Source organism: Desmodus rotundus, chromosome 1 (assembly GCF_022682495.2).
Source record: "Desmodus rotundus isolate HL8 chromosome 1, HLdesRot8A.1, whole genome shotgun sequence".
In the NCBI taxonomy this organism is placed as follows: domain Eukaryota; kingdom Metazoa; phylum Chordata; class Mammalia; order Chiroptera; family Phyllostomidae; genus Desmodus; species Desmodus rotundus.
Genome location: NC_071387.1, coordinates 109,048,352 through 109,057,715, shown reverse-complemented (window position 1 = coordinate 109,057,715; position 9,364 = coordinate 109,048,352).

Below are 9,364 nucleotides of genomic sequence, written 5' to 3'. Positions count from 1 at the left end.
AGTTCTCAAATATTCTGGCTGAGGTCTCTCTGTTTCTGAGAATATTGGTGGGGAGCTTGAGGTGGTGCAACTTCACACACAAAGGCCATCATCTTTGATCTTGTGCAATCTCTTAGAGTTTTCCCATCTGCCATTTCATCTGTTCCTTATAGAAATTCTGCAGGAAGACAGGGCAGGGGTGAAGAGCCCTTCTGTGAAGACAAGAAAAGATGCTCAGAGACCTTCCAAAACTAGGTCAGCATATTGGGGGCAAAGCTAAGCACAGGTGTCTAGAAGTAATTCTCAGTCCAGCTCCCTGGTATGGTTCTCAAAATGCTGATTTCAGGGTCCTCCAGAGAGACTGCATGATATTCTAGTCTGAGTGCTGTTTTATATGAGTCACCAGAGTTCCCCTCTCCAGCCAGCTTCAGCAGCTGCTCTTGACTTCACAATAAAAATGGCAACTGGGTTCCAACAACAGAGCCTGCTTCCAGGGCCTTGGGTTTAGCTCTTTCTCAAACCCAAAGCTTATCATTCCCCAGAATCTTGGAATGAACAAAAAGGTGTTGATTGCTATTATAGGATCACCTAGTGGGTGCCAGTCCAAAACTGGCACACCATGGGGGCAGGAATCAGAAAGATTTGAAGGCAGAGTTTCTGGCCAAGAGGAGCAGTCCAAAAAGATCACAGCCACTGTATGATAGGGACAAGGAAAGCAAAGTTCCAGATCATGCCACTAGTTCCAGAGCTAGAATTGAAACTAGGAATCTCCTGATTCCTATCCCAGTGCACTTGGTCATCCACACAGCTGCAAAATAGCAGATCAGCTCTGTTGTCCAGAACCTCCCCTGACCCATCACTGTCCCAAAACAATTAGCCATGTAGTCTATCTGCCCCTCCCCAGGACTCAGTACTGTTTGCTGCTCTTGTGCTCCCCACACACCACCCTATCTTAATCTACCCTGATCCCTAAGCTCTCACTGACAGGATGGATGGCTTTCTGTTGTCTCCAAGTCACCTTCTGTCACACCTGAGGTCTGGTTTGAATTGAATTCCCCAGAACTTCATAGACTCTGCAGCCTTCCAAAGGGCCCTTGGAAAACAGCAGCAGAAGAAGGAAATGGATAGGGCAGATGTTGTCCAGTTGATATAAAAATGAGGACTGAGGTGAGGGTGGAAGGATGTAAGACAGAAATGTAGAGAGTAAGTGTAGGCGGAAGGAAGTGGGGCATAAGGAAGGAGAGGCAAAATGACCAGTGTCAAAAACAAGACAAAGATAGAAAGGGAGACAGAGAAAGAGAGAATGTATAGGGAAGGACACACAGTCTAATTTATACATCTTCCTCCTCTACAAGATGCCAATGTCTTGGAAGGCAGGACTGTGTCTGATTCATTTCAGTGTACCGATGCTTAGCCCTGAGCCTGACATATAGCAGCTGCTCAGCATATATTTGTCAAATAAATCAGTGAGTAGAAAGACATCTTTGTAGAGCAAGCCTACAAAAGAAGTGTATCATTATTCCTATTTTATAAAAGAAAATTTGAGTCAGAGAGGGTGAATCAGTTACTCAAAGTGACACTGGCTATAAAAGGGTTGGGGCTGAGATTTTGTCTTAAACCAGACAGACCCCAAAGCTATGCCCCCATGCTTCCCATTAGCCATATTTGGACAGGTAAGTTCTCCAAACTTACCTTGTTTGTGAACCAAGGAAAACTCATCTTACTGGGCTAATTGAGCCAAGGCTAATGTCCCCCAGAAGTCAGAAAAAGGAGGTATAACTGGCATGGTTGGCACCCAGATGTTCTCATATAACTTTCCTATTTTTATGCACATTTTCCAGATCCTGTGTGCCTGTGATTCTAACTACCAGCACCTGAGACACTCTTTGCAAGTCTTCCCTAGGACTATTGACATGTTTCCCCCCATATGCAGGGCGCCAGAGTTCTTGGGGGCTCCCATCCCTTTGGCTGATGATTGGTGGTTGTGTAAGAATGAAAGATCCACTTACTTGTTTGGGGTAGGGGCAGATTCTAAGGTCCAGTACACACAAGGCTACTCATTCTGCGGGACGCTGCCTGAAATTGCACCCTTGTCTGGCTTCTTCACCTTCTGTCTAATTCTCACCATTTCCTTGCCAGTTCTTCCTGGGATCCCTTTCTTCCTTGAACTTGAATCCTTCTAGGGAAGATAAACAGGGGAAGATAAACAGGGGAAGAAAACAAGCTAGCCCATTAGCCTGGTTTCAATAAAACAAATCAATGATAAGCACTCCAATTTATTAAATACTCACCATGAGTAAATGTCTTACTCCAATTTATTAATAACTCCAATTTATTAAATACTCACCATGAGTAAATGTCTTACACAGTTTATCTTAAATGTTTGAGCAACATTGCAAGGTAAGTTTGATTGTGTCCATTCTACAGATGAGAAACCTAGGCTCTGAAGAGCTTAGTAATTGATTCCAAGGCCACAGAGCTAGAAGTGCTAGGGAGGGAATTTGAGTCCAGGACTATATTACATCAAGGCTTTCCTCTACCTATGATGTCTCTCTTTATGGTACAGGCTTATCCATTTGCCCATCTTCCATTTTCCTTCAGTTTTTGGTGGGAAAGGGAGGAATCCTTGTATCCTCAAGGCCCAGTACACTGTCTGACGCATAGTAGGTGTTCTCTATTTGTTGAGCAAGTAACTAAATGAGGTATTTTGAGAAGAACTTAACATTCAGAAATGTCTTTAAATTTTCTTCAAAATTCTATTGACTCAATTTGAGGAAATATTGAATATCCATGAGGCATATCTCCATGGCAAATAATGAGACCCAGAACAAATGCTTTTTAAGGTTACAACCTATATGGTGTTAATTTTTATTAATCTGAATCTGAGGACTCAACTGACAACAACTTGTAGAATTCCTGTACATTCGGATTAAGTGCCTTTGGCAAGTGCACAGCAAAACTGAATTACGGCATCAAAAATAGCTTCCAAGTTGGGGCACACACCTAGGTTGCAGGTTCAATCCCCTGTCCAGTTGTATGTGGGAAGCAAATGATCGCTGTTACTCTCTCACATCAATGCATCGATGTCTCTCTCTCTCTCTCTCTTTCTCTCTCTTTTTCTCTCCCTTCCTTCCTCTCTTTCTCTCTCAAATCAGTGAACATATCCTAGGGTGAGGATTTTAAAAAATAGCTTCCAATTACCAAAAATAAGGCAACTGCAATAAGGCAACTGTGCACTATAAATTGCCTCTTTAGAATCTTCCCATTTTATACCTTTTAAGATGAAGACAGTGAAGTGTTCTATTTGGATGTTGAATTTTTTTTTTAAGATGAGGTGTCCTTTTATAATGTTTTAAAATGAGGCATTGTAAGATTTGAATCTAACTGAAACCTCAGAACTTGCGAAGAGGAAAAATTCAAGAGGATGTGACAAAATTATTTCTAGCAACCATGACATTTCTTGATGTGAAATGCTTTCTTTGAACTGTACAACACAGCATGAGTTGGGATTTGGAATCTGACAAGAAAATAAGTGAGATGCCAAGCTGACGACGTAGACATTCTTTTCCTCCAGACGTTTTACCTCCAAAACTGGGTCTAGGTTGTACCAGCGTCTTTGAGATGGCTAAGTGGCGTGCTGGAAATGGTGGAACTCGAGGTGAAGCCAGGTGCAGATTCCTACTGCAGCACTGGCTCTGTGACCTTAAGTAAGTAGTTTGACTTCTCAGTTTTCTTATCTACTAAGTGGGGTTACTAACCCTTTCAGAGTTGCTGGGAGGGTTAAAGATCAGGTATGGATTTTTTTTTTTTTTAACACAGAGAAGTTGAGAAGTTTAGTTAAGATGATGATGATGGGCCCAGACTCGTGTGGCTCAATGGGCTGGGTGTCATCCCACAAAGTGAAAGGTCCCCAGTTCGATTCCTGGTCAAGGCACATGCCTGGGATGAGGGCCAGGTCCCCGGTTGGGGGAGTGGGAGGGGCAACCAACCAATGTTTCTCTCACACATAATGTTTCTCTTCCTCTCTTTCCCCCTCCCTTCCCCTGTCTCTAAAAATAAATAAATAAAATCTTAAAAAAAATATGATGATGATGGTTACAGATAACATGACATTTATTGGTTTTTATGTGCCAGATACTGTTCAAAATGTGTCATCTGTTGTATTTGTGAAGGAATTAGCTAGTCTAACAGATAAACCCACAGGGATTCATACAACAGAAGATTATTTCTCACTCACATAAAGTTCAATTAGTGGTGGGAATGGTGGCCAGAAAAGTCATTGCTCCACAAAACCACTCAAACGCTTGGGTTAGCCAAGGCTCTGTCATCTTCAATGTGTGATTTCCAAGGCTGCACTGGGCATGGGCATAGATCCAGCAGGTTGGGGAGACAGTTGGGAGGGTTATGCCAGAGGTTTTCATTGACCAGGTCTGAAAGTGGCCTACATAACTTCCATTCATATCATACAAAACCCAGCACATGACTCCCATCCAGATGCAAGAGGAAAGGGCTGGGCCACAAAACAAAGTTCCTGTTGGGGCAGTCTAATTCTACATTATGTCTTTGTTGGGTAACATCTGTGCTGATCATACATTCCATAGAAATGACTCACACATGAAAACTGAGCAGTTGGTGCTATGTTATCTCTGTTGTTGAACATGGAGAAACTGAGGTATCAGAGACGGTGGGGCTAAGATTCCATCCCAGGTAAGTTAGTTATCTCTCTGAAAGTGACAGATGTCATAATTGTGCCCAGATACTCACTACTCACAAAAGACATAACAACTCAGACTCTTGCACTGGCGGAGCCTTAGATACCAACTCTGGCAGGCAGCCCCTAACATGGCCCCAAATGATCCCCATAATCTGGTCTTCACAGCCATAACTAATCCTTTCCCTTTGAGCAACTTGCTTCTAACCTATGGAATCTGGTGATGTTGAGAGATTGTCACTTCTCTTATCATATGAGAAGAGATTGCAACTTCTGTCTTGCTAGCACACACTCTCTCTTGCCACCTTAAATGAAGCTAGCTGCTGTAATTGGAGAGGTCCACATGTCAGGAAACTGAGAAAGGCCTCTGGCCAAGAGCCAGGGAAGAACCAGGGCCCTCAGTCCAACAACCCTGGAGGAAGTGAATCCTGCCAACAGCTACATGAGCGAGCTTGCAAGCCGATCTTTCCCCATCTGAGGCTTCAGATGAGACTCCAACCCTGGCTGATACCTGGATTGCAGAGGTATCTGCAATGGTATCTCAGGTATCTCTCAGGTATCTCCTGAGAGACCTCTGCAACATAGGACCCAGCTAAGCCATGCACAGATTCCAGGCTGATAGTAAATACTTGTATGCAGCTGCCAAGTTTGGGAGTAATTATATAGTTAAGCAGCAATAGATAACTAACAAACCATCTGAAACCAGGAGTTTACAACCTATTTTATTACCATGAATTTCATTAATTAGGATTTTATCCCCTACAGACCTCTAGATCTGAAAAATTCCTTCCATCATGAAAACCACACTCCTTGAGCAAGAATTTATTTTCTTTTCCACTTTTAAAATTCATTGAGACTATATCCAAAAGGATTCACAACAAAATCAGATCTCTAACATGCTTGTAACATCACCAAAAGCCAAAGCACTGGAAGAAATGGCAGCATACCAAGTTCAGATCCATCTTACCCAAAGCGAGGAAACTTGGTATTTCTTCTAATCCCTTCTGCAGATCCTGGGGTATATGATGATTTCCAAATGAGGTTTTAAAATCTTGAGAATAATGTTGTCTGGGAGCTATTTTTGGAGCTTTATGTAGATAGCCTTATATCATTCTCGTAACAGCCCTCTGACAGGTGCTATGATTATGTCCACTTGAATTCAGACATGGATGCCCTGACTCCAGAGGTCCTACTTCTACCCAAAAGATTACACTGCCTCCTACGGAGGGGAAGTGACTTTCCCATGGTCATACAAAATTATGGCACACAATTACAATTCGTAGTTTCCTGTCTGCTTGCCCCAGAGGCCACTTCTGCTCCTGCTGTGCGTCTGCACCAGAAACACTAAAGCACTCTGAGCATCAAGTCTGTTTGGCTGAAGAACAGACTTGAAGTACAGAGACATCAACTGAGGCAGCGTTGACTGGTTTGATGCCTCCAGGTCAGTGGTAGCTGCTAGGAGTGGATACTGACTATTGATACCAGGTGATCCAGAGGATTACACTTTCCCTTGGACTTCACTATATCTCCTTGGAATAATTTCAGTACACACTATAGTTTCTACCCCAAAGGAAGCAAGCATAGGAATGGATCATGAATGAATGAAATGAATCGCTGTGATGGGATTAGCTTTGGAATCATGTAAATCTGGATTTGAATTCCAACCCTGCCACTCACTAGATGTGTGATCTTGGATGAGTCATTTGATCTCTCTAAGCATCAGATTTCCCCATCTAGAAAATGGGAATAATACCTTTTCCTCAGAGGACTGTTTAGAGAAGAAACTCAGGTGATGTATGAACAGTGCCTATCCCAGTGCCTGGCACATAATAAAAATTCAATAATTGGTAACAGAAGGAATTGTTACTATTATTATCATTTTGAAGATTGTTATCTTTCAAGGCTGAGACTGTCTGAATTTGTGAGAAAGACTTATTTCAGTTTTAGGGAATTACTATATTTCTAAGGGGATTGATTTAAAAAAACAGAATCTGGAAATTTCTGGGACAGTGAGTTCCTTTTAATTGGGATCTTCTAAGCACTGGGCTGGGAAAAGTTTGCTTTGAATAGGAGGACATTATTATTAACTGTTCCCAGCATGCCTTTAAATAAATCATCCCCAGACAAGTCTGGCAAGAGCTTCCAGAACCTCTGACATCTGCCTTTCTCCTTGAGGAGGGCTAAAGAACTGGGGTTATTACCACGATCTATCCCAGTGCCTGGCCTTATCTTAGAGAGTTGTGAGGACATTTAATATAATTGCTGAACAATAATTATACAACATGCTATGTGGGCAAGACCTTGAGGTAGCATCAGAAAGACTTGGGTTTCAATCAGCACTGTCCCTCACTGGCTTGCTGTGTTCCTTTAGTCTCTCTGAACCTCAGTTTCTTCTTCTGGGAGTGGGGGATAATAAAAGTGCTACTTCATAGGGTTATCACAAGGATTCACTGAAATAATAATGATAACAAAAGCTAACTCCCAAGTGTTTACTAGGTGTTAATTACTGTCTTTTAGTCGATCATTTTATCTCTCACAACAGCCAATGATAGCAATACTATTATTATCTCTAGTTTAGAGATGAGAAAGTAGAACCATGGAGAGTATAGGTAAGTAGCTCTAAGTCTTACTAGTCCACGGGTCCTTAACCAAGGCCTACTGACCCTCAAGGGGGCCTCTGGATAAAATTCAGTGGGTTTGAGAGCGTGCATGATAAAAAGAAAAGTCATTTTCCCTAGCCTCTAATTAAAATTTAGTGTGTCTCTCAATTATAAATGTATGCAACACACCATCATGATAGTAACACTGACCTGGGACTCTGTTACCAGAAGAATCACAGATACTGTCACATTAAATGGCATTTGTAGGAGATAGCTCAAAGAATTGTCGATGTTCATCGCCACATTGAAACCTGCTATTAGATTTTGTTATTTAATGCATTACTTTGAAAAATCACATATGTCACTCTATCACAAAGGTGGATTTGAAAAATATTTTCATCACTGTATTTTAAGATACCGTGATGTTTATTTTGTAATCCTATGTATCTTATGCATTTAAAATTACCATTCTGAGAAAGGATCCACAGACTTCACCGGACATCTCTGTTAGAGCCACCAAGGCCATGAGCACAAAGCTGGGTGCCTTGCAAGCACTCAGTGCACAGAAACCTTTACAATAATGATCAGTAGTATTACAGACAGCAAAACCCTTATCATCCAGGAGCACAATTATGGAGGTGACAAGGGACTTGACCTGTTGTTGACTACCCCCCCCCAAAAACGTCACAATGACCATGAGGAGGAACACTCAATCAAGCAAAAGAGCAGGATGGGAGATTAGCTATCCCAGACCACTTCTTCTTGGGATGAAGAAATAGTCTCAAAGAGGGCTTGTTTCAGGCCCCAGGGCACATAGCAAATTAGTGTTGGAATCAACACCAGCAACCAGGTCTTCCAGAGACACTGTCTGTGCATTATAGAACATGGCAATGTCCTGCCCATTGTCTGCCCGTTATAGAAACCTAGTGAAATGTTTCCTGGCAACGTTCCCCCAACCCTGGACATGAAACCAGAGTGAAAGTCCCTCTCTTCGCAAGCACACAACTCCCCATCCCATTTTCTTCTGCATCCCAGGGCCCTTGGGATAAGCCCATAGATGTTGGAAGATCAGGGAATGTGGCATCATGCTAGGCTTCTCAGGGTGCGGTCCAGGAGTCACTGTGCTGTGATGATGGGGTATTTGTTACAAACACGAATCCCAGGCTCCCATTCAGACCTACCTCGCCTGACTCTATGGGATAAGCTTGAAAATCAGCATTTTTCTCAAGTTTCTGCACTGATTCACGTGTTCATCCAAGTATAGTAGTTACTATGAGCTCTAGAGTTCAAACCCCAGTTCCACCACTTACTCATTAAATCACTTTGGGCAGAATTACTCAAGTTTTAGATAGATTTCCCACCTCCAAAGCTAATAATGCCTACCTTATACATCTGGGAGGGTTAAATCTGACAATGTGTGTAGTCTTCAGCCGTGTTTGGCACATGCTGGAAGCTCTACAAATATACCTCATATGATTGTGGTGTATGAGTTGTAACCGGCGTGGCTTCACTAGTGACTTTTTAGTGTCTAAACCCCGCCACAATCCCCACAGCAAGGTTCCCCATCCTTCTACTGCGTCTCTGGGGTTTTGATGTGTGCTGATCAGTGACTCCATCCTTGGACAGTTCCCAAGTATTGGAGGAGCATTGTCTGCTGTTCAGACTTCTCCAATAACCAGAATTGGAGAGGAAATGAGAGAGAGAGAGAGAGAGAGAGAGAGAGCGAGCCCATAGTTTCTCCTTTGGGAGACACCAAGTGACCATCTGGCCAATGAAGGGTCTCCCAATCCCAGTGAAAGAACCCCCACTCTGCAGATTGTGGTCCACTATCCTCTTTGCTTGACATCAACAAACTTTTCTAAGTATCTGGTGAGTGGACACTTCTTTCCCAGGAGACCTTGGACCTCTGGCTTTGAGCAGCCCCGAGATACTCGTGCCTCTATCTCGGGTCTTTAGGATGTCAGCGCACAATGGCTGACTTCCAATTACCAGCCAGTGCATCTCTGTGCCTGGGGCTTTCTCTGATGCCATGGAAATACTTCTACTTTCGCACATGACCAGCTGGGATTGGTTG